A 9,750-nucleotide genomic window follows, 5' to 3' on the forward strand; every position below is an offset into this window, starting at 1 on the left:
ATTGTGTGTGTGTACCACTGAACTGCAATTAAACTGTGAACTGAATTCAAGTGGTCCATTTTAAGCATTGGCAGTCTATCGTGCATACAAACTGGAATCATTTGAGACATTCTCAATGACAAGACAATTGTAAAGTTAGGCTGAAACAAAATTGACTTGTTAAATATGCAGTGTCAGGCTTTTTATTTATTTTTTTAACTACACAAAGAAAAGCTGGATGCATTCTAAATTGTTGACAAACGCCAAGTAGCCAGACACCCATAGATGCAAACGACAAGTGTACAAACGGTCTCTGTTGCGATCAGTAAGTCATCTTTGGCAACCCTGCTTTAAAATGGCCACCGAACTCAGAATCTTGCAGAATGTTGGTACATTGTTCTGTACGAGTAAAAGCTGTTTTAATGTGGTCAGAGCCATTTTTTGGTTTGTTTTGAATAGTCCTGCATCATGTGGGCATTCTTGTGAATAAAATCAAGAGGTGTGTTTGCTTCCTGTTGGTGGTCTTGTAAATAAAGTCAACTTTGGTGTCATCATTCGCGATGTGCCTCAACCGATGGTGCATCTCTTGAATGTGAAACTTCTTGCATGTTTTGTTGCAGGGCTTGGCATCCCCATTGGCTGTCTGACTACAAAGAAGGCTGCTGCTGTCCAGTCCAGGTTGCTGCTATAGTCAATTGAATGTATAAACATAGCGTGTAACTTCCAGGACCTTAGCTTTCAATTCAAAGCAGTTGCGTAACTACACGGCCAGCCTCGGTACATGTACTGGGTGGTACCACTTTTCAAGGACTTTTCAAACTGAACTTTGACGTGGAGCTGAATGTCCAATTTGGCCATACGACTTGTACCATTGTGTATCTTTTTCAAATTCCACTGCAGACCTCAATCGGAAATCAAATTAAGGGGGTTTTTATTTCAAAGTTTGTGCCCCTAGTTGTCTCTCTATGTACAATAAAAGAGTCGAGCACGAACTTATTGATGCTGCACTTGCAGCTTTTTTTAAATAGTAATTAAAAGGTCGAATTTCCTCCAATATATAGTTTTAAAAAATGTTACTGAATGGGTGAAACGTATGAGAGTTTAAAAAATAAATAAAATTAAAAAAAGGCTTGTGGAACTTTTGTTAGCACTGTAGTGCCAGCAAGGGGGGGCTGGGCAGGGTGGTGGGCGACTGTTCCATAAAAAAGAAATGATCAGACATGTATACATTATGGCACAAGTCCTGCACAACTTGATGTATGCTTCAAGAATGTACATTAACATTATGATTTGTTTATTGAATTGAATTACATCAAAATTATATGTCTGTGGAAATGTGAAATATGGTGATGTCTAAAATCAGTCCATCCCTTCACTTTGCTATTGTCTTCTTTCCCCTCTGAAGGTTTTTATAGATACTGATGATGGTGTTACAAATACTTTCATGTACAGTGTAAATCCCCTTCAAGGAAATTTAATTTATATACGTGTGTATATATATGATAAATCTGAATCTAATGGTGACCTCAAGTGTTTTTAAATATTTCCATCTGTTAATTTCCTTTGGGCCGAGCCCCCTCCGGCCTGCACCTGTAAACTCCTCCATCATAATACATTTCCAAGCTATGTAAAAATGAAAAAATATTGCCATTTAAAAAAAAAATCCTCTTTTAATATTCATGATTTCCTTATTTCTTAAAACTGACCAAATTTAAACGGATGTCTTCCTTTAGTCCAGCTCGTTCCAGCGGCATTGGTCTTGTGTATGTATGATTTTGTGTGTGTTTTTAAATAACGTTTTCATACTTTATTTTATTGTATGTAAATAGCTGTTAGTCACGTGACCCAATGTGGAGGTACTTGTGGGCGGGGCCTGCTAAAAGACCAACTACGGAAGCTCCCCAAGTACTGATGTGCATTCCAGTTCTTTTAGGTGAACTGAATCTCTTTGAACGAATCGTTCACTCACGAGCCAACACTATTTGGGTTTTCAGTCTTGAGGTGAGCGTTGGTTGCCCTTCTGTCACTGTCATGGACACGAGTCTTTGGTCAAGTGGTAAACGTCATTGCCTCTAACACGATGGAACCATGGTTCGGGACCCGACCTTACCCACGAGCTGTACTTTGTCGATTTTCACTCACTTCTGCATAAAGTTTGTGACTTTTTTTTTTTTTTTTTTTTTTTTTTGAAGGCAGGTTTCAGTCTTGCCTGTCGGAGAGGTGGGCGTGGTCAAGCCATTTTCAGTTGTGCTGTGATTGGTCAGACTGAATTTGGGCAGAGGTAGGAGGCGGGCAAAGTGGCACTTAGGTTTTTGAAGGCAGTTTTCAGTCTTGAGGTGAGCGACAGGTGCAACCGCCCGCGTGTCAAGTGGCCTGTCACGTGGTACGCTAGTGTGCAAAGCACCATTGGACGAGCAGGCGAGGAAGATTTGAATTGACGGATGTGACGTCAAGTCTTCGGGTGTTGTCAAATACCGGTGCAATCACCCGCGCAGCGGGCCGTTTCTCAGGTAAGCTAACATGCTAGGAAATGTTTGTCGTTCATTGGCGTTTCTCACGACGGACGCCTTGTTTGTTTGTTGCAGGATTCAAGGCGAGTTATCAAATGCAGGCGCCACCGACCGTGTGGCGGTTTCTCGGGGAAGCTATCAAATGTTTGTCGTTCATTGGCGTTTCTCACGACGGACGCCTTGTTTGTTTGTTGCAGGATTCAAGGCGAGTTATCAAATGCAGGCGCCACCGACCGTGTGGCGGTTTCTCGGGTAAGCTATCAAATGTTTGTCGTTCATTGGCGTTTCTCACGACGGACGCCTTGTTTGTTTGTTGCAGGATTCAAGGCGAGTTATCAAATGCAGGCGCCACCGACCGTGTGGCGGTTTCTCGGGTAAGCTATCAAATGTTTGTCGTTCATTGCCGTTTCTCACGACGGACGCCTTGTTTGTTTGATGCGAACAAATATCTTGAAAATCTTTTCACACTCGTCCCGGCCACCGCGACTGTCGTTTTGCCGCTACAGTATTTCAAATCTCTTTGGCGTTGTGTTTCGTCAAATTAACAATGTTGCATTACATATAGTGTGCTATTTCCGTGTTATGCAAACTGATGAATGTGACAAATTTGTTACGTCATGTTCAAATCTATTCCAAGATGGCGCCCGCCCGCCCGCCTTCCGTTATGCAACAAACATTTGCGAGCGTGATTTTCTCCCGTTTAGTCGACTGCTCGATTCATGCCGACATTTTTGAGTGAGTTGATGGATGATAAAATGAAATTATTATAATTCGGATACTTTTGTAATTATTATAACTCATTACAATATACTGATAATTGTATACATATTTTAAATATAAAACTGGAGTTGGTATGTGTAATTGTTGCAAAAATATCATGCCATTGCCACTCTACTCAATGTCTATAATTGTAACTCCCAGATGCAGAGCATATAGTATGGTATGATATTGTATGGTATTGTATTGTATGTATTGTATTGTATGCATTGTGTGTATGGTAGCGTATGGCAGGGTATTGTACGTGTTCTATGTCAATCCATCCGTCCGTCCGTCCGCCCGTCCGTCCATCCGTCCATCCACCCACCCGTCCATCCAACCCATCCATCCATCCAACCCACCCATCCACCCAACCCATCCAGCCACCCACCCATCCACCCAACCCATCCAGCCACCCATCCATCCGTCCATCCAACCATCCATCCGTCCATCCAACCCATCCATCCATCCATCCATCCATCCACCCACCCACCCACCCACCCACCCAACCCACCCAACCAATCCAACCCAACCCACCCAATCCAACCCAACCCACCCAACCGATCCACCCACCCAGCCCACCCACCCATCCACCCACCCATCCATCCACCCAGCCACCCACCGCTTATCCGGACGTCGGATTGCGGCGGCAGCAGCTTTAGGAGGGACTCCCAGACTTTCCTCTCTCCAGCCACTTCATCCAGCTCAACCCAGGAAATCCCAAGATTTGTATGTATTGTTTGTTTTGTTGTGTTTTTTGTTTTGTTGTTTTTTGTTTTTTTTTGTGTTTTTTTTGTTTTGTTTTTTGTTTTGTATGTATTGTATTATATGTATTGTATGTATTTTATTGTATGTATTGTTTTTTTTTTTTTGTGTGTTTTTTTTGTTTTGTATGTATTGTATTGTATGTATTGTATTGTATGTATTTTTTTTTGGTTTTTTTTTTTTTTTTTTTTTTTGTATTGTATGTATTGTATGTATGTATTGTTTTGTATTGTTTGTTTTGTTTTGTTTGTTGTTTTTTGTTTTGTTTTTTGTTTTGTATGTATTGTATGTATTGTATTGTATGTATTGTATTGTTTGTATTGTATTGTATCGTATTGTATGTATTGTATTGTATGTATTGTATTGTATTGTATGTATTATTTTTTTTGTTGTTTTTTGTTTTGTTTTTTGTTTTGTATGTACTGTATGTATTGTATTGTGTGTATTGTATTGTATGTATTGTTTTTTTTTTCTTTGTATTGTATGTATGTATTGTATGTATTGTATTGTATTGTATGTATTGTATTATATGTATTGTATGTATTGTATTGTATTGTATGTATTGTTTTTTTGTTGTTTTCTTTGGTTGTGTTTTTGTTTTTTTTGTTTTGTATGTATTGTATTGTATGTATTGTATTGTATGTATTGTTTGTATTGTATTGTTTGTATTGTATTGTATTGTATGTATTGTATTGTATGTATGTATTGTATGTATGTATTGTATGTATTGTTTGTATCTATTTTATTGTATGTATGTATTGTATCGTATTGTATGTATCGTATTGTATGTATCGTATTGTATGTATCGTATTGTATGTATTGTATTGTATGTATTTTTTTTGTTATTTTTTGTTTTGTTTTTTGTTTTTTTTGTATTGTATGTATTGTTTTTTTTTTTTTTTGTTGTTTTTTGTTTTGTATGTATTGTATTGTGTGTATTGTATTGTATTGTATGTATTGTTTTTTGTTGTTGTTTTTTTTGCATTGTTTGTATTGTATTGTATGTATTGTATGTATTGTATTGTATTGTATGTATTGTATTGTATTGTATGTATTGTATGTATTGTATTGTATGTATTGTATTGTATGTATTGTATTGTATGTATTGTATTGTATGTATTGTATGTATTGTATGTATTGTATTGTATGTATTGTATTGTATTGTATTGTATGTATTATTATTATTATTTTTTTTGTTTGTTTTTTGTTTTGTATGTACTGTATGTATTGTATTGTATGTATTGTTTTGTTTTTTGTTTTTTTGTATTGTATGTATGTATTGTATTGTATGTATTGTATTGTATGTATTGTATGTATTGTATTATATGTATTGTATGTATTGTATTGTATGTATTGTTTTTTTGTTGTTTTTTTTGGTTGTGTTTTTTTGTTGTTGTTTTCTTTGGTTGTGTTTTTGTTTTTTTTGTTTTGTATGTATTGTATTGTATTGTATGTATTGTATGTATTTTTTTGTTTTTTTTTTGTTTTGTTTTTTGTTTTTTTGTATTGTATGTATTGTATTGTATGTATTGTTTTTTTTTTGTTTTGTATGTATTGTGTGTATTGTATGTATTGTTTTTTTTGTTTTGTTTTGTTTTTTTTGCATTGTATGTATTGTATGTATTGTATTGTGTTGTATTGTGTTGTATTGTGTTGTGTTGTATTGTGTTGTATTGTGTTGTATTGTGTTGTATTGTGTTGTGTTGTATTGTGTTGTATTGTGTTGTATTGTATTGTATTGTATTGTATTGTATTGTATTGTATCTATTGTTTGTATTGTATTGTATGTATTGTATTGTATTGTATGTATGTATTGTATGTATGTATTGTATGTATTGTTTGTATCTATTTTATTGTATGTATGTATTGTATCGTATTGTATGTATCGTATTGTATGTATCGTATTGTATGTATCGTATTGTATTGTATTGTATGTATTGTATTGTATGTATTGTATGTATTTTTTTGTTATTTTTTGTTTTTTTTGTATTGTATGTATTGTTTTTTTTTTTGTTTTTTGTTTTGTATGTATTGTATTGTGTGTATTGTATTGTATTGTATGTATTGTTTTTTGTTGTTTTTTTTGCATTGTTTGTATTGTATTGTATGTATTGTATGTATTGTATGTATTGTATTGTATGTATTGTATTGTATGTATTGTATTGTATTGTATGTATTGTATGTATTGTATGTATTGTATGTATTGTATTGTATTGTATGTATTGTATTGTATTGTATTGTATTGTATGTATTATTATTTTTTTTGTTTTTTGTTTTGTATGTACTGTATGTATTGTATTGTGTGTATTGTATTGTATGTATTGTTTTGTTTTCTTTTTTTTGTATTGTATTGTATGTATTGTATTGTATGTATTGTATTGTATTATATGTATTGTATGTATTGTATTGTATGTATTGTTTTTTTGGGTTGTGTTTTTGTTTTTTTTGTTTTGAATGTATTGTATGTATTGTATTGTATGTATTGTATGTATTTTTTTTGTTTTTTTTTGTTTTGTTTTTTGTTTTTTGTATTGTATGTATTGTATTGTATGTATTGTTGGTTTTTTTTTGTTTGGTTTTTGTTTTGTATGTATTGTATGTATTGTATTGTGTGTATTGTATGTTTTTTTGTTTTGTTTGTTTTTTTCGAATTGTATGTATGTATGTATGTGTATGTTTGTATGTATTGTATTGTATGTATTGTATGTATTGTATTGTATGTATTGTATGTATTGTATTGTATGTATTGTATTGTATGTATTGTATTGTATGTATTGTTTTTTGGGTTTTTTTCGTTTTGTTTTTTGTTTTGTATGTATTGTATGTATTGTGTGTATTGTATTGTATGTATTGTTTTGTTTTTTTTTTTTCTTTTTTGTATTGTATTGTATGTATTGTATTGTTTGTATTGTATTGTTTGTATTGTATTGTATGTATTGTATTGTATTGTTTGTATGTATTGTTTGTATTGTATTGTATGTATTGTTTTTTTTTTTGTTTTTTTTTTGTTTTCTTTTTTGTATTGTATGTATTGTATTGTATGTATTGTATGTATTGTATTGTTTGTATTGTATTGTTTGTATGTATTGTATGTATTGTATTGTATTGTTTGTATGTATTGTTTGTATTGTATTGTATGTATTGTTTGTATTGTATTGTTTGTTTTGTTTTTTGTGTTTTGTTTTGTTTTTTTGTTCACCCACCCACCCATCCATCCACCCACCCACCCATCCATCCATCCAGCCACCCATCCATCCAGCCACCCATCCAGGCAGCCACCCATCCAGCCAGCCACCCATCCATCCGTCCATCTAACCCATCCACCCACCCAACCCATCCACCCAACCCATCCATCCATCCACCCAGCCACCCATCCATCCAGCCACCCAGCCATCCACCGCTTATCCGGACGTCGGATTGCGGCGGCAGCAGCTTTAGGAGGGACTCCCAGACTTTCCTCTCTCCAGCCACTTCATCCAGCCAGCTCAACCCAGGAAATCCCAAGATTTGTATGTATTGTTTTGTTGTGTTTTTTGTTTTGTTGTTTTGTTGTTTTGTTTTTTGTTTTTTTGTTTTGTTTTTTGTTTTGTATGTATTGTATTGTATGTATTGTATGTATTGTATGTATTGTATTATATGTATTGTATGTATGTATTGTTTTTTTTTTTTGTTTTTTTTTGTTTTTTGTTTTTTTTTTGTTTTGATTGTATTGTATGTATTGTATTGTATGTATTTTTTTTTGTTTTGTTTTTTTGTATTGTATGTATTGTATTGTATGTATTATTATTATTTTTTTTTTTGTTTTGTTTTGTATGTATTGTATGTATTGTATTGTGTGTATTGTTTTTTTTGTTTTGTTTTCTTCTTTTTTTTTGTTTTTTGTTTTTTTGTATTGTATGTATGTATTGTATTGTATGTATTGTATTGTATGTATTGTATGTATGTATGTATTGTATTGTATGTATTGTATGTATTGTATTGTTTGTATTGTATTGTATTGTATGTATTGTATTGTATTGTATGTATTGTTTGTATTGTTTGTATTTTTTTTATTTTTTTTTTGTATGTATTGTGTGTATTGTATTGTATGTATTGTTTTGTTTTTTGTATTGTTTTTTTTTGTTTTGTTTTCTTTTTTGTTTTGTTTTTTTTGTATTGTATGTATTGTATGTATTGTATTGTATGTATGTATTGTATTGTATGTATTGTATTGTTTGTATTGTATTTGTATTGTATTGTTTGTATTGTTTGTATTGTATTGTTTGTATGTATTGTATGTATTGTATGTATTGTTTGTATGTATTGTATGTATGTATTGTTTGTATTGTATTGTATGTATTGTATTGTATGCATTGTATTGTATGCATTGTATTGTATGCATTGTATTGTATGCATTGTATTGTATGCATTGTATTGTATGTATTGTTTTGTTTTTTGTTTTGTTTTGTTTTTTGTTTTGTATGTACTGTATGTATTGTATTGTGTGTATTGTTTTTTTTGTTTTGTTTTCTTCTTTTTTTTGTTTTTTTGTATTTTATGTATTGTATTGTATGTATTGTATTGTATGTATGTATTGTATGTATGTATTGTATGTATGTATTGTATTTGTATTGTATGTATTGTATTGTTTGTATTGTATGTATTGTATGTATTGTATTGTATTGTATTGTATGTATTGTATTGTATTTGTATTGTATTTATGTATTGTATTGTTTGTATGTATTGTTTGTATGTATTGTTTGTATGTATTGTTTGTTTGTATGTATTGTATGTATGTATTGTATTGTATGTCTTGTATTGTTTGTCTTGTATTGTTTGTCTTGTATTGTTTGTCTTGTATTGTTTGTCTTGTATTGTTTGTCTTGTATTGTTTGTCTTGTATTGTTTGTCTTGTATTGTTTGTCTTGTATTGTTTGTCTTGTATTGTTTGTCTTGTATTGTTTGTCTTGTATTGTTTGTCTTGTATTGTATGTATTGATTGTATTGATTGTATTGTATTGTTTGTATTGTTTGTATTGTTTGTATTGTATGTATTGTATGTATTGTATGTATTGTATTGTTTGTTTTGTTTTTGTTTTTTTGTTTTTTTTGTTTTGTTTTTGTTTTGTTTTTTCTTTTTTTTTGTTTTGTATGTATTGTATTGTATGTATTGTATTGTTTGTTTTGTATTGTTTGTTTTTCTTTTTTTTTTTTTTATGTTTTGTTTTGCGTCATTTAGCAAAATTGCAGAATGTTGGTACATTTTTCTGTACGAGTAAAAGCTGTTTTAATGTGGTCAGAGCCATTTTCTGGTTTGTTTTGAATAGTCATGCATCATGTGGGTATTCTTGTGAATAAAGTCAACAGTGGCGTGTTTGCTTCCTGTTGGTGGTCTTGTAAATAAAGTCAACTTTGGTGTCAGTCATCATTCGCGATGTCTCTCAATCGATGGTGCATCTCTTGAATGTGAAACTTCTTGCATGTTTTGTTGCAGGGCTTGGCGTCCCCATTGGCTGTCTGACTACAAAGAAGGCTGCTGCTGTCCAGTCCAGGTTGCTGCTATAGTCAATTGAATTTATAAACATAGCGTGTATCTTCCAGGACCTTAGCTTTCAATTCAAAGCAGAGTTGCGTAACTACACGGCCAGCCTCGGCACATGTACTGGGTGGTACCACCCAGTTCAGAGTGAAGTAAAGGCCAGAGTGTTCTTTTTCATACCGGCATCCTTATGAAATTGACCATATCAGAAAGGCTAGATGA

General features: G+C 32.5%; 1 protein-coding gene across 2 annotated transcripts in view; it reads left to right on the forward strand.

The window, feature by feature from the left end:
- Nucleotides 1-9,750, forward strand: part of LOC148389070 (dnaJ homolog subfamily B member 6-B-like) — a 61,065-nt gene that overhangs the window by 51,187 nt on the left and 128 nt on the right. The window contains exons 14-18 of one of the 2 annotated variants that reach the window (XM_088394382.1): nt 600-1,980; nt 2,172-2,489; nt 2,687-2,741; nt 2,809-2,863; nt 9,484-9,750. The exon at nt 9,484-9,750 is cut by the window's right edge and continues 128 nt beyond it. The gene's annotated coding sequence lies outside the window, so the exon portion shown is untranslated. The remainder of the gene's footprint in view (nt 1-599; nt 1,981-2,171; nt 2,490-2,686; nt 2,742-2,808; nt 2,864-9,483) is intronic. The other variant, XM_088394381.1, reaches the window with a different exon arrangement.

Source organism: Syngnathus floridae, chromosome 13 (assembly GCF_059516105.1).
Source record: "Syngnathus floridae isolate MCC-2025c chromosome 13, RoL_Sflo_1.0, whole genome shotgun sequence".
Taxonomy (NCBI): domain Eukaryota; kingdom Metazoa; phylum Chordata; class Actinopteri; order Syngnathiformes; family Syngnathidae; genus Syngnathus; species Syngnathus floridae.